Consider the following 27,020-nt stretch of genomic DNA (forward strand, 5'->3'; position numbering starts at 1 on the left):
ACTCTCCTCCTGATTATCTTCTCCATGACCTTGCATACTATACACGTTAGTGATACAGGTCTGTAGTTTAGTGCCTCATGTCTGTCTCCCTTTTTAAAAATTGGGACTACATTTGCCATCTTCCATACCTCAGGGAGTTGCCCAGTTTCAAATGATGTGTTGAAGATCTTTGTTAATGGCACACACAATATCTCTGCTCCCTCTTTAAGGACCCACGGAGAGATGTTGTCTGGTCCCACCGCCTTTGAGGTGTCAAGTTCGCATAGCAGCTTCTTCACTTCCTCCTTGGTTATATGTACCTCATCCAGCACTTGCTGGTGTACCCCCCTGTTCTGATTTCCTGGAGTCCTACTGGTTTCCACTGTAAATACTTCTTTAAATCTCGTGTTGAGCTCCTGACATACCTCTCGGTCGTTTCTTGTGAATTCCCCATCACCCTTCCTCAGTCTGATTACCTGGTCCTTGACTGTTGTTTTCCTCCTGATGTGGCTGTACAACAGCTTCGGGTCAGTCTTGCCTTTCGATGCTATGTCATTTTCATATTGTCGCTGAGCCTCCCTTCTTATCTGTGCATATTCATTTCTGGCTCTTCGGCTAATCTCTTTATTTTCCTGAGTTCTCTGTCTTCTGTACCTTTTCCATTCTCTAGTACACCTAGTTTTTGCCTCCCTACACCTTTGGGTGAACCAAGGACTCGTTCTGTTCTTCCCATTATTTCTGTTTCCCTTGGGAACAAACCTCTCCTCTGCCTCCTTGCATTTTGTTGCCACATAGTCCATCATTTCTTGTACTGGTTTTCCTGTCAGTTCCCTCTCCCACTGAATGTTTTGAAGGAAGTTCCTCATGCCTGAGTAGTTTCCCCTTTTGTAGTTTGGTTTTTCCCACCCTATTCCTGCTACTCTCTCCACTTGGAGCTCAACTATGTAGTCGAAGCACAGAACCACATGATCACTAGCTCCCAGGGGCCTTTCATACAAGATATCCTCGATGTCTGAACTACTCAAGGTGAATACAAGGTCCAGTCTTGCTGGTTCATCTTCTCCTCTCTCTCTGGTAGTGTCTCTAACATGTTGATGCATGAGGTTTTCCAGTACTACATCCATCATCTTGGCTCTCCATGTTTCGGAACCCCCATGGGGCTCCAGGTTTTCCCAGTCAATCTCCTTGTGATTGAAATCACCCATAACTAGTAACTTTGCTCCCCCCACATGTGCTCTCCTGGCCACCTCGGCTAGTGTGTCGACCATGGCTCTGTTGCTCTCATCGTATTCTTCTCTTGGTCTCCTGCAGTTCTGTGGTGGGTTGTACATTACTGCAATTATCACCTTATGTCCCTCAGACTGGATTGTTCCTACTAAGTAGTCCCTTTCACCCGTGCCATCCATTCCTTCCATTTTCTCAAAACCCCACTGGCTTTTAATGAGCAGTGCAACTCCTCCTCCCCCTCTCCTCCCTCTGTCTTTCCTGAGGATTTGATATCCGGGTGGAAAGATTGAATCTGTTATTATTCTGGTGAGTTTTGTTTCTGTGAGTGCTATTATGTCTGGGGATGTCTCCTTGATTCTTTCATGCCACTCCTCATACTTATTTGTTATTCCATCTGCATTTGTATACCATACCTTCAACTTCTTTTCTAAGACTGTGGTCTGGGAGGTGTATTGGGGTTGGGGAATTGGGAGACCTGATAAGGAACTATGGGTGGTTGCTGTGGGGGTGGAGTTTGTAATGTAGTGGGTGGGGGCATTGGATATGACATGGGTGTTTTGGTTTAGAGTGTTTGGCTGCACTGGGGTTGACCTGGTTGGGAGGCTTCTATAGGAAGCTGTGAGGGAGGTTGTATTTGATCTTCTTCCTGTGTCTGGGATCTCCTGTCTGTCTTCTCCATCCCCTCTCTTTCCTCCTTTCGCCTTTGTATCATCTCTCTCAGTTTCCGACGAAATCTTGTGTTCTGTCGCGGTCGAGATACACCTTCCTGTATTCCGGCATGTCCCTTAATCGTGCTTTCTCCCACAGTATCCTGTTCCGAGTCGATTCTGCCTTGAAGGTCACTTTCACTGGCCGGGTTCTTTTTTTTACAAACCCCCCTATTCTCCGAAAATTTTCCAGCTGGGTCATGTCGTCTTCTCCGATTACTTTCATGATGCTTTCAATTGCTTTTTTTTCCCCTTGTTTTCTTGCTTCATATGTTTCCCCTTCAACTTCCTGTAGCCCATACACAAAGACTGACCTCACCCTTTCATTCTCCCACTGCATATCCCTGTGTATCCCCTCATTCAATTTGATTTCCTCCATTGCAGCTTTCCTTTCTTCAGTTTCACTAGCTACTGTACATGGGCTCAGTGGCCTGTCATTTTCCCTTCTCGGCTTTCCCTGGGCTCTGTTGTGGTCTTTTAGGGCCTCCACATATAGCTTAGCTCTTTCATTTACTACAGTCTCCACTGATAGAGCTTCTACATGCAGTTTTGCTCCTTCTGTCCCTACAGTCCCCTTATTTGTGGCTGAGGTAGCGGTCTCTGTTGTCAATCCCAAAATGTTCTTTAGTTCTTTAGTCTGTTTCAGATTTTCCAGTTCCTCTTCTAAGCTCTGTATCCTGGCCTCTGCTGCTTTGACTTTCACCTCCCACTTCCTGCTTTCCATGTCTATCCTCTCTTCCATTCTCATGCTAAGTTCTTCTAGTTTCTTTTCCCATTCTTGTTCCCTTTTTGTGAGCTCTGCTGCCCAATCTTCCTTTGCAGTTCCCTCCTCCTGTCCCTTGGGTTTTCTTGTTGCTCTCTGGCAACCCATTTTTTTTTATCCTGATTGCCTCAGAGTGGGAAACCTATGTAATTCTGTATGTTAGGTTAGTATTGTATATGTCAGAGTGTGGGGGGGGAGGTAGAGGAGGAACTGTGGCTATATGGGAGAGTAGTGGGGAGGGGAAGTGGGAAGGAGAGTGAATCAAGTGGGTAAGTGGGTGAGTGGGAGAGGGAGAGGTGGGGAGGGGGAGGGTGAAAGAGGGAGGGGAGGGATCAGGTGAAGGAGTGAGATGTCGGTGGGGGAGGGGGGGGGAGTGTATGTGTGAGTCTGGCAATATGTGTGTGTGTGTGTATTGTGTGTGTGTTGTGTGTGTTGCGTGTGTGTGTTTGTGGGGGGGTGTGGGGGGTGTGGGTGAGTGTGTGGGTGGGTGTGTGGGTGGGTGTGTGGGTGGGTGTGTGGGTGGGTGTGTGTGTGTGTGTGTGTGTGTGTGTGTGTGTGTGTGTGTGTGTGTGTGTGTGTGTGTGTGTGTGTGTGTGTGTGTGCATGTGTGTATGTGTGTGCATGTGTGTGCGTGCGTGCGTGTGTGTGTGTGTGTGTGTGTGTGTGTGTGTGTATGTGTGTGTGTGTGTGTGTGTGTGTGTGTGTGTGTGTGTGTGCGTGCGTGTGTGTGTGTGTGTGTGTGTGTGTGTGTGTGTGTGTGTGTGTGTGTGTGTGTGTATGTGTGTGTGTGTGTATGTGTGTGTGTGTGTGTATATGTGTGTGTGTGTGTGTGTGTGTGTGTGTGTATGTGTGTGTGTGTGTGTGTGTGTGTGTGTGTGTGTGTGTGTGTGTGTGTGTGTGTGTGTGTGTGTGTGTGTGTTCGTCTTAACTAATTTTTTCATTATATATTTTTCAAAAGTTGCAGTACTTACTACTTGTCTTTTAATTCGTTTCTTTGATTTACCAAAATTTTTCTTGTGTTCCCTAGGCTCTACTTTTTATTCTTAATATAAGATTGTAACAGGCACTATGAAGTCTTCTGTATTTATTATTTGATGTCATTTTATAAGTTTGTAAGTTCTTGTTATGCCTCTTTTTCCTCATGTCAGCCAACGATTTCATCTTCAGAATTAACCATTCATACTCACATTTTTTTTGTTTTAGGTCTTGGAGTTTTTTGAACTTTTCTAACTTATCCACTTTTTTTTAGGCGTAGGCACTACAAAGCTGCCGCATATTCCAATTCTGCCTTAATATATGTTGCAAATAAATTTTTAACATTTCTCCTTCCAACATGAAAGCTGTTTTAAGTTTGTGACAATTTTTTTTTATAAATGAATAACTAATTAATAATCTTGAGGTTAATAATGAGATTGGGGAAAGCGATCACAGATCACCGAGTTTCAATATATCATGGAATAACTCTAATAACTACAATCAAGTCTCTGCCCCTGACTTCCGCCTGGCCGATTTTGCAGGTTTGCGAAATTACCTGGGTGGGTTGCACTGGAATGACCTGACTGTGGGTAAGGTATGTAGTGATGGTTGCCAATATGACGATTTTCAGAGCATAGTTCTAGCTGCACAGACAACTTATGTTCCAAATAGAGAAATCAGATCAAGCAAAAATTATCCAAATTGGATAAACATTGGATTAAAACACCTCATTAGTGAAAAGAGAGGCATATATAGGCGAATCAAAAGAGGAGAGAGGCACCTAAGAAATCAATATATTCAGTTAAAGCATGAAATAAGAAAGGGAATAAGAAAAGCAAAATGAAATTGAGGTCACAATTGCAAGGGATTCGAAGAGTAATCCAAAGAGTTTCTTTCAGGTATAAAGAAGTAAGATTAGGGAAAAGATAGGCCCACTCAAGTCAGGTCAGCTCACCGACAGTGATGAGGAAATGTGTAGAATTTTTAACACTTCCTCTCAGTTTTTACGCAGGAAGATACTAGTGAAATCCCAGAAATAAACTATGTTGAACTGAATGATGGTAAGTTATGCACGATCCAAGTTACTAGTGACATAGTTCTCAGACAAATAGATAAATTAAAACCTAATAAATCCCCAGGCACTGATAAGCTGTTCACAAGAGTTTTAAAGGAATGTAAGGCAGAACTTACTGAACCCTTGGCTAGTCTTTTGAACTTATCTCTACGAACTGGCATAATACCAGATAAGTGGAAAATGACAAATGTAATACCTATCTACAGATGACAGGTCCTTAGCGTCGAACTACAGACCAAAAAAACAAAACTCCACAGTGGGAAAATTGATGGAATCTCTAATTGCCGAGGCTATTCGTAACCATCTTGATAGACATAAATTGATTAATGAATCTCAAAAGGGCGTTCCTGCCTTATGAACTAACTTTTTTCGCTAAGGTATTTGAGGAGGTGGATCATGGTATTGAATATCAGATTGTGTATATGGGCTTCAATAAGGCTTTTGACAGAGTGCCGCATTGGAGACTATTGAGGAAAGTTGAGGCACACGGACTAGGAGAAATTCTTTCCTGTATAGAGGCGTGGTTGACAGATAGGCAACAAAGAGTTTGCTTAAAGGGGGAGAAATCAGAATGCAGAAGCGTCACAAGCGGTGTTCCACAGGGGTCAGTGTTGGGCCCCTTCTTGTTCACAATTTACATAAATGATATAGAAGAGGGTATAAATAGCGACGCAAGTAAGTTTGCCGATGACACCTAAATAGGCCATCGAATTCATTCTGACGAGGACGCTAGAGTGCTCCAGGAAGATCTGAATAGACTGGTGCAGTGGTCGGTGAAGTGGCAGATGCAGTTTAACATAGACAAATGCAAAGTTCTAAGCGTTGGAAAGGTAAATAATCATGATACTTATAAGCTAAATAATGTCGATGTTAATATCTCTGACTGCGACAAAGATTTGGTTAGCAGTAATCTAAAGCCCAGACAACAGTGCGTAAGTATTTGCGTTAAAGCGAATAAAATTCTTGGTATATCAAGAAGTATAACAGAAGTCCACAGAAGTCTGGTTAGGCCAGAGATGATCCCATGTATCAGAAATCTTCCCTATGAGGATATACTGAGGGCCCTGAATCATCACTCTCTAAAAAGGCGTAGAATTAGGGATATGATTGAGGTGTATAAATGGAAAACAGGAATAAATAAAGGGAATGTAAATAGCGTGCTGAAAATTATCTAGTCAAGACAAAACTCGCAGTAATGGCTTCAAGTTGGAAAAATTTAGATTCAGAAAAGATTATAGGAAGGCATTTGTTTTGTAACAGAGTTGTGGATAAGTGGAACAAATTCCCGAGTAGCGTCATTGAAGCTAAAACATTGTGTAATTTTAGAAATAGGTTAGATAAATACATAAGTGGGCAGGTGTGAGTTGGACCTGCCTTGCATGGACAAGTAGGCGTGCTGCATTCCTCCCCCTTTCTTATGTTCTTGTATGATGATCTCGCTATTTAATTACAGTCTATATATTCTTCGTGTGGCCTGATTTTGCTTTCTCCCACTTTCATTACATTGTATTTATCTATATTTAATTCCACCATCCATCACTCCATTTGCTCAGTTTATCCAAGTTATTCTGTACTGATTTCCAGTCATTTTTGTAGTTTGTTTTCCCCTGCTTTTTGCATCATCCGCAAATATAGACCAATATTTTTTTTTTCTTTTTGTAAGTCATTTGTATAAATTAAGAAACATTATCGGAGCAATTACAGATCCTTGTGTGGAAGACTAACCCACACATTAGAGATGAAAACAAGACAAAGTATCCGTCTGTCTTTAACGATTATCACGTCAGGGGTGAAAAGGAATAGAATTTGAATGGTTCCTGCTATGGCACGGTCACTCATTTTGTGTTTTTTGTGCGGAAGGTAGTTGTGGAGTTGTTACTACACTGTTGATGCTAATATTATTACTATCGCCGCCTTCATCAAGTATTGAGTAGCTCTGTAGTAATTACGTTATATATGTTTCACAACAAGAAATCCTAGGCTTGAGCCTCGGTTTGGCAAAATGTATAGAGGTAAGTACTGACTGCTGCGGGTAAGGATGGGTAGGTATTCTTCATGAAATGACGTTCTGGCACGGATCTTAGTCATACGATGATCCATAGAGGCTTTCAAAAAGGAGATGGTGTAAAAGTGGAGACACCGTCTGCCATACAACTGAGACCCAGTGATTCCAGCCCTGTGGCCGAGGCACAAATTATTGCCACCAGACAATAGGGAAGCCATTGGCCCTAGGGTTGGGGCACGGCAGGTCGCACACAAACGGTGGTGTCTAGTGTCTTGATATACAAAAGTTATATAGCTGTTGGCTACTGGCAGCCACTATCCATCATGTGGACGGTAGAGCGCAAGCGAATATGGATACCCAAAAAGGCCTAGGAACTATGCCCTAAAAGGATTAACAGGAGTTCGTCTAGATTTATATCAATATGTAATTGTCTTAAGCAAACATCCTAAATTTTGCAGCCTGAGGAGCTAGTTTATTGTGCAAACCATATCCACCCTGTGGATGGTAGCGCAAGATCAGATGGACATACAAAAGGCCTAGGATCTTGGTCCTCAAAGAAGTAACATATACAAAAAAAAAAGGCCTAGAAACTTGGCCCGCAAAATAGTTAACAGGAGTTCTTCTGGATTTATAACTACAACTGTCTTATCTGTTGCAAGCAAATTTAGGATATTTGCTTCATAGGCCTAGTTAGGATCTCATTTTCATTAATATCTCGACAAACATTCGACAAATAGATGGGTGGGGCATTTTCTTTGCTTGTCAATATCTTTGTCGTTAATAAAGATATGACGAGGCCTAGTTGATTACAAATTGCTTGAAGTTCATTAAAAATGGCATTCGTGTTTTATTCCTTGTTGTAAAGCTCAAGATGTCATCAGCATATCTTATAACTATGTGAAGTAGGTAGAAGGTTTAGGAGACCGTTGATCAGGACATTAGAGAGCTTAAGAGTGAGAACTGACTGTGCAGTATCACTTCTTAAACCTTGATAGAAAACAGAATACTCAGAGATCCTATTATTCAACTGAGTATGTTACTAACAATATTCATTTCGCCTAGTTCATATAGGAGGCCAGTTCTCTTTGTGATACCAAATGTAGAAAATATAGTAAGTAGAAGTGTGTACAGCGATAATGGTGTTAACACAATTCACGACGATAATGAAACTTCTCAAATTTTCACCAAAAAACTGTGTTTTATGCTGTCTTAGGGCGTGAGCTCGAGTACCAGGGAAACACTATAGCTCTGATCACTACCTTGGGTTTGTAGGCGGCAGTTGAAGACGAAGGTAACCCAAAGATATTGAGGCATCCATGACGAATTCACTATGCATAAGGCATAATCTGAGTGAAAATAGAAATGTGAAAAGAAACTTGAGGTTCTAGAGCTATGCAAGTGCTGGGTAAAGCGTATCAGTGCTCTGTGATGAGTCTGAAGACGATAGCACCTAAACTGCAGAGAAGGTGATAGGAAAGCAAAAAAACTCATGACTGGTGGAGAATTGAGTGAAGGGGGTGAACATGAGGGAGGGGTGGAATAGAGGGAGTGGGGAGGTAGGAGTAAGGTTAGGGAGGAGGGAGAGGGAGGGAAGTGAACACATTAACAGGCGTGAAACCAGCAGTACCAGCAGTGACAAGTGGGCAGACATCAATAATGGGGTGGTGGTCACCGTCGCCACCACTGCCACCATGCACGCTTGCATGTACGTACACCGCAAATTGAGGTCCCCCCGCTGACGTATCGAATTTCACGCTCCTCTTTGAACGTGACTGTCCCCTTTGTGTGTGTGTGTGTGTGTGTGTGTGTACACTCACCTAATTGTACTCACCTAATTGTGGTTGCAGAAGTCGAGACTCGGCTCCTAGCCCCGCCTCTTCACTGGTCGCTACTGGGTTCTCTCCCTGCTCCATGAGCTGTATCATACCTCGTCTTAAAACTAGGTATGGTTCCTGCCTCCACTACATCACTTGCCAGACTGTTCCACTTCCTGACAAATCGATAACTGAAGAAATACTTCCTAACATCCCTTTGACTCATCTGTGTCTTCATCTTCCAATTGTGACCCCTTGTTTCTGTGTCCCATCTCATTCATAGCTCCTGGACCCGCTTCTTCTCTTGTGTGTGTGTGTGTATGTGTGTGTGTGCCCGCGCTCGAGTTCACCTATCTGTACTTCCGTATAAGTGGTTGCAGGGTTCGAGTTATAGCTCCTGGATGCGCCTCTGGGGGGTGTGTGTGTGTACTCACCTCACCTAGTTGTACTCACCTAGTTGAGGTTGCGGGGGTCGAGTCCGAGCTCCTGGCCCCGCCTCTTCACTGATCGCTACTAGGTCACTCTCCCTGAGCTGTGAGCTTTATCATACCTCTGCTTAAAGCTATGTATGGATCCTGCCTCCACTACATCGCTTCCCAAACTATTCCACTTACTGACTACTCTGTGGCTGAAGAAATACTTCCTAACATCCCTGTGATTCATCTGTGTCTTCAGCTTCCAACTGTGTCCCCTTGTTACTGTGTCCAATCTCTGGAACATCCTGTCTTTGTCCACCTTGTCAATTCCTCTCAGTATTTTGTATGTCGTTATCATGTCCCCCCTATCTCTCCTGTCCTCCAGTGTCGTCAGGTTGATTTCCCTTAACCTCTCCTTGTAGGACATACCTCTTAGCTCTGGGACTAGTCTTGTTGCAAACCTTTGCACTTTCTCTAGTTTCTTCACGTGCTTGGCTAGGTGTGGGTTCCAAACTGGTGTCGCATACTCCAATATGGGCCTAACATACACGGTGTACAGGGTCCTGAATGATTCCTTATTAAGATGTCGGAATGCTGTTCTGAGGTTTGCTAGGCACCCATATGCTGCAGCAGTTATTTGGTTGATGTGCACTTCAGGAGATGTGCCTGGTGTTATACTCACCCCAAGATCTTTTTCCTTGAGTGAGGTTTGTAGTCTCTGACCCCCTAGACTGTACTCCGTCTGCGGCCTTCTTTGCCCTTCCCCAATCTTCATGACTTTGCACTTGGTGGGATTGAACTCCAGGAGCCAATTGCTGGACCAGGTCTGCAGCCTGTCCAGATCCCTTTGTAGTTCTGCCTGGTCTTCGATCGAGTGAATTCTTCTCATCAACTTCACGTCATCTGCAAACAGGGACACCTCAGAGTCTATTCCTTCCGTCATGTCGTTCACAAATACCAGAAACAGCACTGGTCCTAGGACTGACCCCTGCGGGACCTCGCTGGTCACAGGTGCCCACTCTGACACCTCGCCACGTACCATGACTCGCTGCTGTCTTCCTGACAAGTACAGTGGACCCCCGCATAGCGACCTTAATCCGTGCAAGAGGACTGGCTGTTATGCGAAATGTTCGGTATGCGAATGAATTTTCCCCATAAGAAATAATGGAAATCAAATTAATCCGTGCAAGACACCCAAAAGTATGAAAAAAAAAAATTTACCACATGAAATATACATTTTCCTACACACAAAGAGAAGGATACATGCACAATAGTAGAGTAGTACATGCACAATATATATTGTGCATGTACTACTCTACTAAATGAAGAATAAATGACACTTACCTTTATTGAAGATGCAGCAATGACTGATGAGACACTGTGTCCTGGGAGTGCCTTTTCCTCCTGAGTACTGTAGGTCCTGTTTGGCATTTTCTTCCAGAACAGGCCTTATCACACTGAGTATGTCACTACGATTCTTAAATCTCTCAAACCAACCTTTGCTGGCTCTAAATTCACCAATATGAGCACTAGTTCCAGGCATTTTTCCCTGTTCACCTGGGTGTTAGTCGACTGGTGTGGGTTGCATCCTGGGAGACAAGATTAAGGACCCCAGTGGAAATAAGTTAGACAGTCTTCGATGACACTGACTTTTTTGGGTTATCCTGGGTGGCAAATCCTCTGGGGTTAATTGTTTCTTGGTATTCTCAATAAGCCACACCAACAACGGTGCTACAGCAGCAGCAGCAGCTGACGGTGGTACAGCAGCAACAGACGATGTTACAGCAGCAGCAGACGATGCTACAGCAGCAGCAGCAGACGATGCTACAGCAGCAGCAGCAGCTGACGGTGGTACAGCAGCAACAGACGATGCTACAGCAGCAACTGACGATGTTACAGCAGCAGCAGACGATGCTACAGCAGCAGCAGCTGACGGTGGTACAGCAGCAACAGACGATGCTACAGCAGCAGCAGACGATGCTACAGCAGCAGCAGCAGCAGACGATGCTACAGCAGCAGCAGCAGCTGACGGTGGTACAGCAGCAACAGACGATGCTACAGCAGCAACAGACGATTCTACAGCAGCAACAGACGATGCTACAGCAGCAGCAGACGATGCTACAGCAGCAGCAGCAGCTGATGGTGGTACAGCAACAACAGACGATGCTACAGCAGCAACAGACGATGCTACAGCAGCAGCAGACGATGCTACAGCAGCAACTGACGATGTTACAGCAGCAGCAGACGATGCTACAGCAGCAGCAGCAGCAGACGATGCTACAGCAGCAGCAGCAGCTGACGGTGGTACAGCAGCAACAGACGATGCTACAGCAGCAACAGACGATGCTACAGCAGCAGCAGACGATGCTACAGCAGCAGCAGCAGCTGACGGTGGTACAGCAGCAACAGACGATGCTACAGCAGCAACAGACGATGCTACAGCAGCAGCAGACGATGCTACAGCAGCTACTGACGATGTTACAGCAGCAGCAGACGATGCTACAGCAGCAGCAGCAGCAGACGATGCTATAGCAGCAGCAGCAGCTGACGGTGGTACAGCAGCAACAGACGATGCTACAGCAGCAACAGACGATGCTACAGCAGCAGCAGACGATGCTACAGCAGCAGCAGACGATGCTACAGCAGCAGCAGACGATGCTACAGCAGCAGCAGACGATGCTACAGCAGCAGCAGACGGTACTACAGCAGCAGCTGACGGTGGTACAGCAGCAGCAGCAGCTGTACCACCAATAGTAGCGATGGTTGATTGGGGTTTATTATACAACCTGGCCAGCTCGGAGACACACACTCCACTTTCATACTTATCTATGATCTTTTTCTTCATCTCCATAGTAATTCTCACCCTTATTGCTGTAGGGTTGGCACTAAAAGCTTTCTTGGGGCCCATGGTCACTTATTTTCCAGAAAAAATCACCAAAAACACTGTAATAATACGAAATGTTCCAATTGTATGCTTGGATGTTACCGCGGAGGCTGGCTGGTAAACAATGCCACCGGCGGAACATGTGAGCGTGGCTCAGGCCGCACATTGGACACGTCTCGGACGAAGGGCGGTGAGCGGGTTTTTGGGCAGTATGCGAGGCAAAATTTTTGCGATCAAAGCGTCCGGTATGCGGATTGTACGGTATGCGATGCGTCCGGTACGCGGGGGTCCACTGTATTCCCTGATCCATTGTAGTGCCTTCCCTGTTATCCCTGCTTGGTCCTCCAGTTTTTGCACCAATCTCTTGTGTGGAACTGTGTCAAACGCCTTCTTGCAGTCCAAGAAAATGCAATCCACCCACCCCTCTCTCTCTTGTCTTACTGCTGTCACCATGTCAGAACTCCAGTAGGTTTGTGACACAGGATTTTCCGTCCCTGAAACCATGTTGGCTGCTGTTGATGAGATCATTCCTTTCTAGGTGTTCCACCACTCTTCTCCTGATAATCTTCTCCATGATTTTGCATACTATACATGTCAGTGACACTGGTCTGTAGTTTAATGCTTCATGTCTGTCTCCTTTTTTAAAGATTGGGACTACATTTGCTGTCTTCCATGCCTCAGGCAATCTCCCTGTTTCGATAGATGTATTGAATATTGTTGTTAGGGGTACACATAGCGCCTCTGCTCCCTCTCTCAATACCCATGGGGAGATGTTATCTGGCCCCATTGCCTTTGAGGTATCTAGCTCACTCAGAAGCCTCTTCACTTCACTGTGTGTGTGTGTGTATGTGTGTACTCACCTATATATACTTTTCTATATGTCGTTGCAGGGGTCGATTCATGGCTCCTGGTCTCGCCTCTTTGGTGTATATGTACTCGCCTAGTTGTACTTGCCTAGTTGTGGTTGCAGGGATCGAGTCTCAGCTCTTGGCCCCGCCTCTTCACTGTGTATGTGTGTGTGTGTGTACCGGTTATCTCAACATCAATTTCAAAACCTTTCTTATTTTCCGCCAAATCGTATTTTTATTAAATTCAAGTTAATTTTGGTTACATAAACCAATAAAACGCAAGTTGAATCACAAATAAGCAAATTAGAGAAATGCGGCGTGATATGTCAGGCAACGAGCTGTATAAACCCAGTGAGGTAAACGTGTGTTCGCCTCCACGACAAACCTTGGTGATCCAACACCACCATCATCATCCTGAGACTGTTTACGTCAGTTGTGACGCACCGAGAATAAATACACCACATGATACTACACTAGCCTATACTACACCACACTGCACCATACAACATTGCACAAACTACGATACAACAAACTACACTATACCAAACTACATTGCACCAAACTATATTGCACCAGACTACATTATTACTAAAGCTACAAGATAAAACCATCAAGAACATGTTTATATTCATAATTACATATTTATTTATTCCATTTTTACCATAGATGGTAAAAATGGTGATCGCGTAATGCTCTATTAAGAGAAGATTGATGTACAGTCATACTCCTTTTTCACCAAGAAAAGAGTAAAAAAACGGCTTTACTTTCTTATTTCCTTCACTGACGATGGCGTCAAGGAGCAACACATTCTGCACCAAGCATCCATGGGCAGGGAGGCTCGTTGTGTTGGATAAAAAAATAGACATTTTACCCACCTTGAAGCCATTTTCCTGTGGAACACCGTACAATAATACTCGATATTTTTATTGATCTACACCCACTTGGAATCTAGTGTTTTGGGGAGTAATACAGTGCATGTTGCATACATCATGATGTCATCAACATATCAGAATATTTATGCACATCAGTACCTGTGCTCTTTCTAGTAAGAACATAAGAAAACAGGAACACTGCAGCAGGCCTAATGGCCCATATTAGGCAAGTCCCTCTCAAACCCAAACCAACTAAGAAAAATATTTGACCAACCCACTTTCAATGTTACTCGAGGAATAAGCTTTGATACCTCTATTAACTCGTGTACAAGACCCTCTTAGATCCTTCCCCTCACTTAAATTTGAAGTTACTCAAGTTTTTAGCTTTAATGACCCAACTAAGTAAACTGTTCTACTCATCGACTACATTATTTCCAAACCAGTACTTTCCTATATGCTTTCTAAATTTAAACGTATCCAATTTGAATCCATTATTTCGAGTTCTTTCTTGGAGGGATATCATTAGGACGCTTATTGGCACATGTGCTATTACTTCTGAATGAAGGGGGAGGGAAATAAATTTAAAAATGATCGTGAAACACTGATGGAAATGTGTTTTAAGAAGCTAAAAAATTGAGAAGTAGAGTCCGTGTACCTGTCTACACCACATCACATCTTCTCATTTCTGTACTGATTAAATCAGTATAAAATACACTGTTGAGCCTATTGGCAGACATTTGGCGGAAGACAAATAAATAATTCCATTAGTACAGAAACTGAATAAGAAAAAGTGGGAAATGAGAAGTGGGTACACGCCATGTACCTGCGTTCTGCCCTCATTTCCATCCCTGTCACGGCAGCTGCCTAGAATATTTACCGCATCATCTATATTAATAATTTTCTTTGGAAAGACGTGACCAGAGCCAGCAAGGTCTAAAAGTAGGAAGTCTAAAAAGGTCAGTATGATTGAACATGGCACCTCTGATTCTGGCCGTTTAATGTATAACACTCAGGACGGAACTAAACTCGGCACGTTCTGGAGTCTCTAAAACTGGAGTCGTGAAAAATCATGCGTGCGCGCGCGCGTGCACACACACACACACACACACACACACACACACACACACACACACACACACACGGGGCCAGGAGCTAAGACTCGACCCCTGCAACCACAAATAGGTGAGTACACACACACACAAGCAAGTCAGTCAAGAAATTAGAGAAAGTGCAAAGGTTTGCAACAAGGCTGGCTCCAGAGCTAAGGGTAATGTCCTACTAAGAAATGTTAAGGGAAATCGGTCTGACGACACTGGAGGACAGGAGGGTCAGGGGTGACATGATAATGACATACAAAATACTGTGTGGAATAGATAAGGTGGACAGAGACAGGATGTTCCACAGATGGGACACACAAACATGGGGTCACAGTTGGAAGTTGAAGACTCAGATGAGCAAAAGGGATGTTAGGAAGTATTTCTTCAGCCACAAAGTTGTTAGGAAGTGGAATAGTCTGGCATGTGATGTAGTGGAGGCAGGAACCATACATAGTTTTAAGACTAGGTATGATAAATCTCATGGAGCAGGGAGAGAGAGAGAGAGAGGACCCAGTAACGGTCAGTGAAAAGGTGAGGCCAGGAGCCGAGTCTTGACCCCTGCAACCACAGTTAGGCGAGTACAATTAGGTGAGTGCACACACAAACACACAAACCACTCACCCACACATAAACCACATAACACACAAACCACTCACCCACACATAAACCACATAACACACAAACTGCACACCCACTCTTATTCTCACACACTCTTACTGTCCCACTCTCATTTTCTCACTCTCTCACTCTTACTGTCTCTCTCCCTGTCGCCCTCCTCCTCCTCCTCCTTCCCCTCCTTTCCCTCCCCCTCCTCCTCTCTTCCTCCTTTGCCTTATATTCTCTTCCTTTCCCCCTCTCTCCTCTCCCTCCCTCTCTTTCCTTTCTCCCCTTTCTTTTCCTCTCTGTCTCCCTCCCCCATTCTTCCTCTCTTTTCCCTCCTCCCTCCTCCCCTTCTCTCCCTCTTCCTCTACCCCTCCTTCCCACTCTCCACCTCCCTATTGCTCTCCATGTCCCCCTCCCTCCATCTCACCATCTCTCTTCCACTTAAAACTCCTCCACCCCTCACACACACACACACACACACACACACACACACACACACACACACACACACACACACACACACACACACACACACACACACACACACACACACACACACACACACACACACACACACACACACACACACACACACTACAACACCTAACCCATCAAAAAAAATAATGGGGGCTCAGAGGGGAAGTCGAAGGCCCAGGGGATCAGAAGATGGTCCTGGTAAGGAAAATGGATGGAAAAGCAATGTAAAAGGATGGACTGAGAGTGGGAGAGCAAACTAGGTGAGCTTTCTCTGAAAACAGAGAAGAGGATGGAGGTAGTGAAGAAGAATTGGGATTCGCAAGCCAAACCCGCAGAAGCCAGGATACATGGCCTGGAATATAAAGTAAAAATGCTGAAGTGAGTTACAAGGCTATTGCCCAGAGGAAACATGGCATCTGAAGTATGTATACCCCTACTGAATGAGGAGCCCAATGGCAAGAAAGGAGACGAGACTTACGCTAAGGCCCTATCAGTCCAAGCAGGCCAGAGGAATGAAGGGGAAGAGCTGTTGGGAGCAGGGATAACAGTAAGTGAAGGGAGAGAAGGTAGAGAAGGTGACAAGTCCCATGCAGAGACACGACCATGCCAACAAGAGTTACAGGTCGCTCTCTGCTTAAGGAGCAGGGAGTGAGTGAAGAGGCAGGGCCAGGAGCTATGACTATCACTTCAACCACAATTAGGTGAGTACATGCATGAACGATCTAACAGAGGGAATCAAGCCCCATGTATCACTGTTTGCTGATGTCAAAGCAAGAAAAGAGGATGGTGATGAAATCCAGGGGGCTTCATTAAACTGCGGATGTGATCAAATAGATGGCTTTGCGATGACAGATGTAAGGCCATGGGTGTTGGAGAGTTGAAGTGATGGTGGTGATTCTGCTGCTATGGTGGTGATGGTAGTGATGTTGAAGATAGTGGTTACCAGGAGGTTATTTCGGGGATCAACACCCCCGTGGCCCGGTCCATGACCAGGCCTCCCGATGGATCAGGGCCTGATCAACTAGGCTGTTACTGCTGGCTGCACACAGTCCAACGTACGAGCCACAGCCCGGCTGATCCGGCACTAACTTTAGGTATCTGTCCAGCTCTCTCTTGAAGGCAGCCAGGGGCTTATTGGCAATTCCCCTAATCCTTGATGGGAGGCTGTTGAACAGTTTTGGGCCCCAGACACTTATGGTGTTTTCCCTTAGTGTACCAATGGTGCCCCTACTTTTTATTGGGGGCATTTTGCATCTCCTCCCCAGTCTTTTACTTTCGTAGGGAGTGATTTCTGTGTGCAGATTTGGGACCATTCCTTCCAAGATTTTCCAAGTGTAGATTATGATATCTCTCTCCCTCCTGCGTTCCAACGAGTACAGGTCAAGTGCTTCCAAGTGTTCCCAGTAGTTAAGGTGAGGTGAAGCTGGTGGTGGTGACACCGACATTGTCACCATTTATAATACTGACACTGTTGTGATCCTTGTAGGTGAGATCCTCTGGCATTATGACTCATAGGCCCTTCGCATTAGTTTTTTGTTCTATTGTATGGTTAGAAAGTGTTTTATACTCCTTCATACCTTTTATATTTTTACGTTTTCCACATGGGAGTAAATGAAATTTGTCATCATTGAACATCATGTTGTTTTCTGCCACTCACAGGAACATAAATTGCCACTCAAGTGCCTCCTGGTACTGGACAGTGCTCCTGCTCATCCTCCAAACTTGGTAGACCTATTGTCTGTGGAATTCCATTTCATCACAGTGAAGTTCTTGCCTCCTAACACCACTCCTCTCATCTGTCCCATGGACCAGCAATGTTTCAGAGGTGCTTTGAAGTGACCTCGGACACAGATTTGACCCTAAGAGAGTTCTGGAGGAATCTCTTCAGTATCCTCCATTGCATACACCTTGTAGGTAAGACTTGGATGGGAGTGACTTCCACGACTCTGAACTCTGCTTGGAGAAAATTATGGCCAAAATGCATCCAAGAGAGGGCTTCTGAAGGGTTTGGGGCTGACCCTGAGGACCCTATGCCTGTTGTGGAATCCATTGTATCTCTGGGCAAGTCCATGGGGTTGGGGGTTAGTGATGAGGATGTGGAAGAGTTGGTGGAGGACCACAGGGAAGAGCTAACCACTGAAGAGCTGCAAGAGCTTCATCTGGAACAGCAAAAGACCACAGCTCAGAAACTTGCTTCAGAGGAGGAGGAAGAGGGAATGAAGGAGGTGCCTTTAGAGATTAAGGAGATTTGTGCAGTGTGGACTAGGGTGCAAGATTTTGCTGAGAAATATCACCCTGACCAAGCCAAAACAAGCTACATTTGCAACAGGTTCAGTAACAGAACCTTGTCCCACTTCAGGAAAATCTTAGAGACACCAGAAACAGAGCTCTCTGGACAGATATTTTGTGTGACAAAGGTCCAGTGATTCTCAAGCTGGTCCTAGTGGCATTAAAAGACAAAGAAGGGAAGTAACCCCAGACTTTGCAAAAGCCTTCGACAAGTGTGACCATGGCGTAATAGCGCACAAAATGCGTGCTAAAGGAATAACAGGAAAAGTCGGTCGATGGATCTATAATTTCCTCACTAACAGAACACAGAGAGTAGTCGTCAACAGAGTGAAGTCCGAGGCAGCTACGGTGAAAAGCTCTGTTCCACAAGGCACAGTACTCGCTCCCATCTTGTTCCTCATCCTCATATCCGACATAGACAAGGATGTCAGCCACAGCACCGTGTCTTCCTTTGCAGATGACACCCGAATCTGCATGACAGTGTCTTCCATTGCAGACACTGCAAGGCTCCAGGCGGACATCAACCAAATCTTTCAGTGGGCTGCAGAAAACAATATGAAGTTCAACGATGAGAAATTTCAATTACTCAGATATGGTAAACATGAGGAAATTAAATCTTCATCAGAGTACAAAACAAATTCTGGCCACAAAATAGAGCGAAACACCAACGTCAAAGACCTGGGAGTGATCATGTCGGAGGATCTCACCTTCAAGGACCATAACATTGTATCAATCGCATCTGCTAGAAAAATGACAGGATGGATAATGAGAACCTTCAAAACTAGGGAGGCCAAGCCCATGATGACACTCTTCAGGTCACTTGTTCTATCTAGGCTGGAATATTGCTGCACTCTAACAGCACCTTTCAAGGCAGGTGAAATTGCCGACCTAGAAAATGTACATAGAACTTTCACGGCGTGCATAACGGAGATAAAACACCTCAATTACTGGGAGCGCTTGAGGTTTCTAAACCTGTATTCCCTGGAACGCAGGAGGGAGAGATACATGATTATATACACCTGGAAAATCCTAGAGGGACTAGTACCGAACTTGCACACGAAAATCACTCACTACGAAAGCAAAAGACTTGGCAGACGATGCACCATCCCCCCAATGAAAAGCAGGGGTGTCACTAGCACGTTAAGAGACCATACAATAAGTGTCAGGGGCCCGAGACTGTTCAACTGCCTCCCAGCACACATAAGGGGGATTACCAACAGACCCCTGGCAGTCTTCAAGCTGGCACTGGACAAGCACCTAAAGTCAGTTCCTGATCAGCCGGGCTGTGGCTCGTACGTTGGTTTGCGTGCAGCCAGCAGCAACAGCCTGGTAGATCAGGCTCTGATCCACCAGGAGGCCTGGTCACAGACCGGGCCGCGGGGGCGTTGACCCCCGGAACTCTCTCCAGGTAAACTCCAGGTAAATTGGGCTTTGATACCTGAAATCCTTATGGAGGGGGATTTCCCTTCCAACAATAAACTCTCCTCCCTCTCTCCTCCTCCCTATCTTCCATAAGCCAACAACAATCTTCAATAAAGGTGTGTAATGTACTGATTTAATTGTTCATGTATTTATTTAGTTCTCATTGTTTTGTTTATGTAAAACTATAATTAATCTTTAAAAAATTTATTTTTTTGTGAATATTTTTGGGTGGCTGGAACAGATTAATTGTATTTACATTAATTCTTATGGGAATAATAATTTCAGTTATCGGCCATTTCTGTTTTTAGGCTGGCCTTCTGGACGGCCGATAACCAAGGGTCCACTGTATATTCCTTGGGGGGTTTACAGTGTCCCCAGTGGATGACTCTCTCATGAAAATTGTATCATTGTCTGTAATGGATGATACTGCATTAAGAGTTACTGTACATCTCTATCAATGTCCGATATGAGGATTAGGAAAAGGATGAGGGCAAGTACTGTGACCTTGAGAACTGAGTTTTTCTCTATGGTAGCCTTTGAATTGACTCTTTACTATTACTCTTTGCCTTCTATTAGTTAGAAAGTTAATTAAAAATTCATCTGCCCACTTTTCTAGTTATTCCTTTTGCACTCATTTTGTGCATTATTACACCTAATCAAGCCTCACTTGTCAAAGACTTTGCAAAATCTGCACATATTACATCTGCATTCTGTTCGTCTTCCGGTGCATCCAAGTTCATGTCATAGTAGTCCAGTGGTTTTTAGAGGTAGGAGTGACCTGCTCTAAACCCATGTTGCCTTTGGGTTGTGCAATTGTTTGGTAATCCAAAATTTTATAATTGGGATGTTATTGCTATCGGATTATAGTTTTTGGCCTTTGCTTTTCTGCCACCTTTGTGGAGTTGGGCTATTTCTTTTGTTTTTAACGACTGTCAGATGACTCCCATGTTTCCGTAGAATATTTAAGGCAGGTGACAGGAGTTTCTTGCAGTGCTTGATGTACATATAGGTTCCTCCAAATCTGGGGCAGAGTGCATGGGCATGTTGTAAATGACTTTTTCGAAGTCCAGTGATGTTAGGGCTCTGTCAAAAATTTTGGAGATATTTGACAGGGTTTTAATCTGATTAATGGCTCACTAAGCACAGTCAAATTGAGACTTAAGTATTTCACTCATATCTTTGCTGTCATCAGTAAAGGTTCCATCTTGTTTGAGCAAGGGCCCGATACTGCATGTGGCTTTTGCCCTGGATTTGGTATATGAGAAGAAATAATTTGTATTTCTTTAAATTTCATTATGTTTTTGTTTCCTCTGTTTCTCCTGGATTCTGTATAATTCATTCTACTTGAGTTCATTATTTTCTATTTCCCTGGTCAATGCTTCGTTCCACATTTCAGATATTTTAGAACAATGGAGAAGCTCTGTGATTCTTCGCCTAATCCTGCTGAGAGACTGTGATGGAGAGATGGAAGATTACACTTCTGGGAGACTCGTAAAGCTGGCAGATTACACTGTCGAGAGATTATGACAGATGGCAGATTACACTGCCGAGAAACTGAGGGAGAGATGACAGATTACACTGATGATATACTGTGATGGAGAGATGGCAGATTACACCGTTGAGAGACTGTTGCACTCGCCACACCTCTCACTTAGGTATAGTAGCTAGACATCTCGTCCTCTTAACAACAGACAGTATGGCACTGTTGTAAAAACAATCAAATGGGCATCTGTTGAAGGAGACTTGAACAGTTGAAATATGACATAATTACATGAGCTGCGCACAGTGGATGACCGTTTTCTGTTTCCACGTCAAACAGAAAACGGGCATTCCATATTAAGTTTTTTTTTTTTGTAACCTAACTTTACGTAACCTAATCCAATCTAACCTAACCTAGATTACACAAATAACCCGCACATGAAAGAGAGAAGCTCACGACGACGTTTCGGTCCGACTTAGACCATTTACAAAGTCACACTAACCACTTCTGGTTAGTGTGACTTTGTAAATGGTCCAAGTCGGACCGAAACGTCGTCGTGAGCTTCTCTTTCATGTGCGGGTTATTTGTGTATCGTTCCAGTCACGGTATTGTGCCTTTTTTATCTGACCTAGATTAATCTAACTTAGAAATGGGTTGCAAACCCTATGTGAAAGTGACATTGTTATTATGAGGATACCTGGATGGAGTATACCTGTAGGGTGTTCCGGGGGTCAACGCCCCCACGGTCCAGTCCATGACTAAGTTGAGTTGGGAAGGCAATAATAGAACATTGTGCTTACAGAACACTTCTATTGATGGAGAGGATGGTAACAGGTTGCTTTAGTCTTGGTTACATGTACTTCACTGTTGATGAATCAGACACATGTGCAACACTTGAGTATCTTTATTGTGGAAACGTTTCGGTAACTAGCGACTCTTCATCTGTCACATGCAGAGGAAAATTGGTGGAGGAGTAGTTTGAGAAAATCAGTCCAACGAGATTGTGTTCAGTCTATTAATGTTGTTAATAGTACAGCATACATAAAAGGGGCTTATATACTGTAGACAGGTGAGGCAAAGCAGTTGTAGGCAGCGTCACTGGTGGATAAAAATCTCTAGCGGAATTTGGTCATGCCAGTATGTTAGGCAAGCAAAGAAGTATTCTCTGCGCCAAGATTCCAAGATATTGCTCTATCATACATCTTGAGATCTTGGTTACGTGTTTTTCAGTGTTCCTCTTGCCAAACTTAGTCTAAATGACAAGTGCTCTTTAATGTCGTAGTAGCCAGCTTTAGTCTTGGTTACATATATTTCAGTGTTGTTGTTGCCAGTGTTGGTTACAAGTGCTACAGTGTTGTAATAACCAGACTTAGTCGTGGTTACAAGTGCTACAGTGTTGTAGTAACCAGACTTAGTCTGCTTACTACAACACTCTACCTCTGGCAGTTTGATATCTACAGAGACCATGTTTAAAATATAGTTTATGCTTATGTAATATATTCTGATGTAATATATACTGTTATAACATATAATTTTGTAATGTGTTGTGTTGTCATACATACATTTATGATATATTCTGTTCATACTATTGCTATCTGATCAGCCCTGTCTGGGTCAAATTACAATTATAGTGTTGTTAATGGTGTTGATATTCGCAGTGGGTATAATGTTAATGGTGCTAGTAGAGGTAGTGGTGCTGTAGTGGCTGTGGTTATAAGAGTGGTGTTAGTGGTGCGTGTATTGGCAGTGGTCATTAGGGTGGTGTTAGTGGTGCTGCAGTGGTTGTAATTGTCTTGGATGTGGTGATCGCAGCGAGTGAAGTTTCAGTAATGATGGTGTCCATGGTGTTGGTAGTAATGTGGTGAAGGCGCTGGAGGTGACACTGGTGATCACGATGATGATGGTTGTTTTAGTGGCAGTGATGAGGAGGTGCGGTAGTTGTGATAGTCGTGGAGACTGAGTTGTTGTTGGTCTTGGTGGTGAAACCCTTTGTCACTACTGTAATGGCGAAATACAAAACGTAATGGCGAATATGTCTTCTTAAGATGGTGCGGGGGGTGGGGAAGAGATGAAAGGAAGAGTGAGGAGAGGAGAGAGGCTGCGCCCAGATAGCATCTTCCACACCGCCTCTCTCCAAGTGGAATCACCATGATGACAAAATGCATTATGCTAATTACAGCTTCCAGATATGCATCTACGCCACCGCACTTCCCTTTGTTAAGCTGAAGATGCTTGGCCAGATGGAGGTGGGGGCCATGGTGGTGTGTGTGTGTGAAGGAGTGTGGAGGGCGAGGGATGGAGTGTAGGTGAGTAAGAAGAGTACAGGATGAGGATGATGGAGTCACCGGTGGTGACTGCTGCCAGTATCTGAAGGTTAGCTGTAGATGGTGACTGCTGCCAGTATCTGAAGGTTAGCTGTAGATGGTGACTGCTGCCAGTATCTGAAGGTTAGCTGTAGATGGTGACTGCTGCCAGTATCTGAAGGTTAGCTGTAGATGGTGCTGCCAGTATCTCTTGTTAGCTGGTAGTAACAAGTTATCACAAGTTATATACACTGATGGATCTAAACAGGAGTCTTCTGGCAGGGCTGCATCTGCTCTTGTTGCCACCTCCCTAGTTAAGAACGATAATAAATTTGTTGAGTTAGGCATAAGAATTAACAACTGGGCGTCTACACTGCAAACTGAATTGTTTGCAATCCTAATGGCGCTAAAGCTAACCTATGACACTGAGCTTGACTCTATCATCATTACTGATTCTATGTCATCATTGAAGGCTCTTGGCTCATATAATGACTCCAACAACATGCTCATTGGGGAAGCCAGGTATAGATACTCAAAAATTAGGGACAAAGGAATTAATGTACAATTGCTATGGATCCCATCACACATTGGATTACTCCTTCATGATAAAGTTGATATGTTAGCCAAGAAGAGTATCGAGAAGGAGAATGTAGAATATAACTTTGGTATAACTGTGTCTAGCATTAGGAATAATATTAGGAGAGAAGTAAATAATGAAAATGATTGTTATAGGAATGCAGTTAGAAGCCTGAGTAGATCTATAACCCACTATGATAACATGAACGTAGATAAGTATGTTTATGGAGCAACTTGCAATGTGAACAGACTGACTGATGTTGTAGTGGCCAGGCTTAGGCTTGGTTACAAGTACTTCTGGCAGTTTGGGAGACACACAGATGATGATCAAACTAAATGTAAATTATGTGATCAGGCATATGGTCACTCTCTTGAACACTATGTGCTTAATTGTCCACTTATTGAGGAATACAGAGACAGACAGTATAATAACCTATGTGACATGTCAAGATATCTTATTAATGAAAATAAGATACCAGATATACTAAGCAAATTTCCTAAATTTGCTTGTAACAGATAAGTGAACTATAGATATGTAGATATAAATCCATATGTATTCCTGTTAACCCTTTGGGGCCTAGTTCCTAGGCCTTTTGTGTATCCATATGCTCTCGCGCTACCGTCCACAGGATGGATATGGGGTGCACAATAAACTAGCCACTTCGGTGGCAAAATCTAATCTAATCTGCCAGTATCTGAAGCTTAGCTTCTGCTGTGATGAATGCTGACTTCGGATCTTTTTATAGTGTGGAAATAGTGTTGTAAACAAGATCAACGTTTTTTTCTAGACCTTGTGAGATCACCCACATTAATCAGTCTTGGGTACGGGAAGGTCATTGACCTCTTTTACATGTTGTGCTCTGATTATAAGATAGACTTTGTCATAGTGAGGAGGTGGTGGTGGTGGTGAGATCAGAGCCGAGACGTTGGTGGAAGTAAGACAACACCCAAGATTCTTTGGTGTTGGGAGCGAGAACACTTGGTGTGAAGGAGAGAGAGAGAGAGACCGAGACCGAGACTGAGACCCAGAGACTTGTAATGGAGTGTTTCATTAATTGAAGAATTCCAATTATTTTACATTATTAGAAGCAGTTCAAGAGCCTATTATTCGTGTCGAGAATTTTAGCTTTTCTGTCTCCCTCTAATAATTCATAAATGCAGTTTCCACTGTGATATTAAATTATTCTCCGAGTAATAAAATATTAACTGATCAAATAATTATATAACCAGCCCTTCTAGTGTTAATAAAATAAGTGTATTGCTTTCATTCTGAGTTAATAAGTATCCTCTAAGTAGTATTCCTTTTATTGTGCTTCTAATAATCCTAGTAAGGCATACTATTGAGTTATCTTCCAAGAACTGAAGTTCTCTCACTTTTGTTGAAAGTGGTAGATATCTACTTTCCGTGGCTTGGTTGGTGGCGCACTTAGCTCACTGAGTGTCCGTGGTTCGATCCCCGGCAGGAGAGAAACGTTGAACATGTTTCCTTACACCTGCCCCAGTTCACCTAACAGTAAGAAGGTACCTGGGTGTTAGCTGGGTCTCATCCTGGGAGGTGGTAGTATACCTTAGAGCTGGGCTCTGAAATGAGCTGAGGCAGGATAACAGTTCCTAGCCTGTAAAACTGTGTAAAAAAAAAAGTAAATGGTTAACTGATCGTTCAAGCCAAGAAGTTAGTTAAGTGGTAGAAACTTGTAAGTGACCACATAAGTGGTGTATTGCTAATTAACTCGGAAAGGAGTAATTAGGAATGCTTTCATTTACTCTAGGCATGACTTCTAAAACACCTTACTCAGACCGGAACGCATAATCTAAAAGATGTCAGTGACTTCTGATTAATGATTAATGTAGGTTGTCTCAAATTAACCTCTAGAAAAAAATCTGATCTTGTTTACATCACCACTCACTCCCACACTATAAAAAGATCTGAATTCAGAATTCGTTATCACTCCTAATATTTGAAGGTTAGCTGCAGGTGGTGACTGTTGCCGTTATATGAAGGTTAGCTGCAGGTAGTGACTGTTGCCGTTATATGAAGGTTAGCTGCAGGTAGTGACTGTTGTCATTATAGGAAGGTTAGCTACAGGTAGTGACTGTTGCCGTTATATGAAGGTTAGCTGCAGGTAGGGACTGTTGTCATTATAGGAAGGTTAGCTGGAGGTAGTGACTGTTGCTGTTACATGAAAGTTAGCTGCAGGTAGTGACTGTTGCTGTTATATGAAGGTTAGCTGCAGGTAGTGACTGTTGCCGTTATGTGAAGGTTAGCTGCAGGTAGTGACTGTTACCGTTATATGAAGGTTAGCTGGAGGTAGTGACTGTTGCTGTTATATGAAGGTTAGCTACAGGTAGTGACTGTTGCCGTTATATGAAGGTTAGCTACAGGTAGTGACTGTTGCTGTTATATGAAAGTTAGCTGCAGGTAGTGACTGTTGCCGTTATATGAAGGTTAGCTGCAGGTAGTGACTGTTACCGTTATAAGAAGGTTAGCTGCAGGTAGTGACTGTTGTCATTATAGGAAGCATAGCTACAGGTAGTGACTGTTGCCATTATAGGAAGGTTAGCTGCAGGTAGTGACTGTTGTCATTATAGGAAGGTTAGCTACAGGTAGTGACTGTTGTCATTATGGGAAGGTTACCTGCAGGTAGTGACTGTTGTCATTATAGGAAGGTTAGCTGCAGGTAGTGACTGTTGTCATTATAGGAAGGTTAGCTACAGGTGGTGACTGTTGTCACTATAGGAAGCATAGCTACAGGTAGTGACTGTTGTCATTATAGGAAGGTTAGCTACAGGTAGTGACTGTTGTCATTATGGGAAGGTTACCTGCAGGTAGTGACTGTTGCCGTTATATGAAGGTTAGCTACAGGTAGTGACTGTTGTCATTATAGGAAGGTTAGCTACAGGTGGTGACTGTTGCCGTTATATGAAGGTTAGCTACAGGTAGTGACTGTTGCCGTTATATGAAGGTTAGCTACAGGTAGTGACTGTTGCCGTTATATGAAGGTTAGCTACAGGTAGTGACTGTTGCCGTTATATGAAGGTTAGCTACAGGTGGTGACTGTTGTCATTATAGGAAGCGTAGCTACAGGTAGTGACTGTTGTCATTATAGGAATGTTAGCTGCAGGTAGTGACTGTTGTCATTATAGGAAGCGTAGCTACAGGTAGTGACTGTTGTCATTATAGGAATGTTAGCTGCAGGTAGTGACTGTT

The 27,020-nt window shown here is 43.8% G+C and overlaps 1 long non-coding RNA gene across 1 annotated transcript in view; it reads left to right on the forward strand.

The window, feature by feature from the left end:
* LOC138851372 (uncharacterized) overlaps positions 1-21,307 on the forward strand; it is a 116,442-nt gene extending 95,135 nt beyond the window's left edge. Inside the window, exon 4 of the long non-coding RNA XR_011391183.1 lies at positions 20,850-21,307. This is a non-coding gene — a long non-coding RNA (uncharacterized lncRNA). The remainder of the gene's footprint in view (positions 1-20,849) is intronic.
* Positions 21,308-27,020: the final 5,713 nt, after the last annotated feature.

Source organism: Cherax quadricarinatus, unplaced genomic scaffold (genome assembly GCF_038502225.1).
Source record: "Cherax quadricarinatus isolate ZL_2023a unplaced genomic scaffold, ASM3850222v1 Contig435, whole genome shotgun sequence".
NCBI lineage: Eukaryota > Metazoa > Arthropoda > Malacostraca > Decapoda > Parastacidae > Cherax > Cherax quadricarinatus.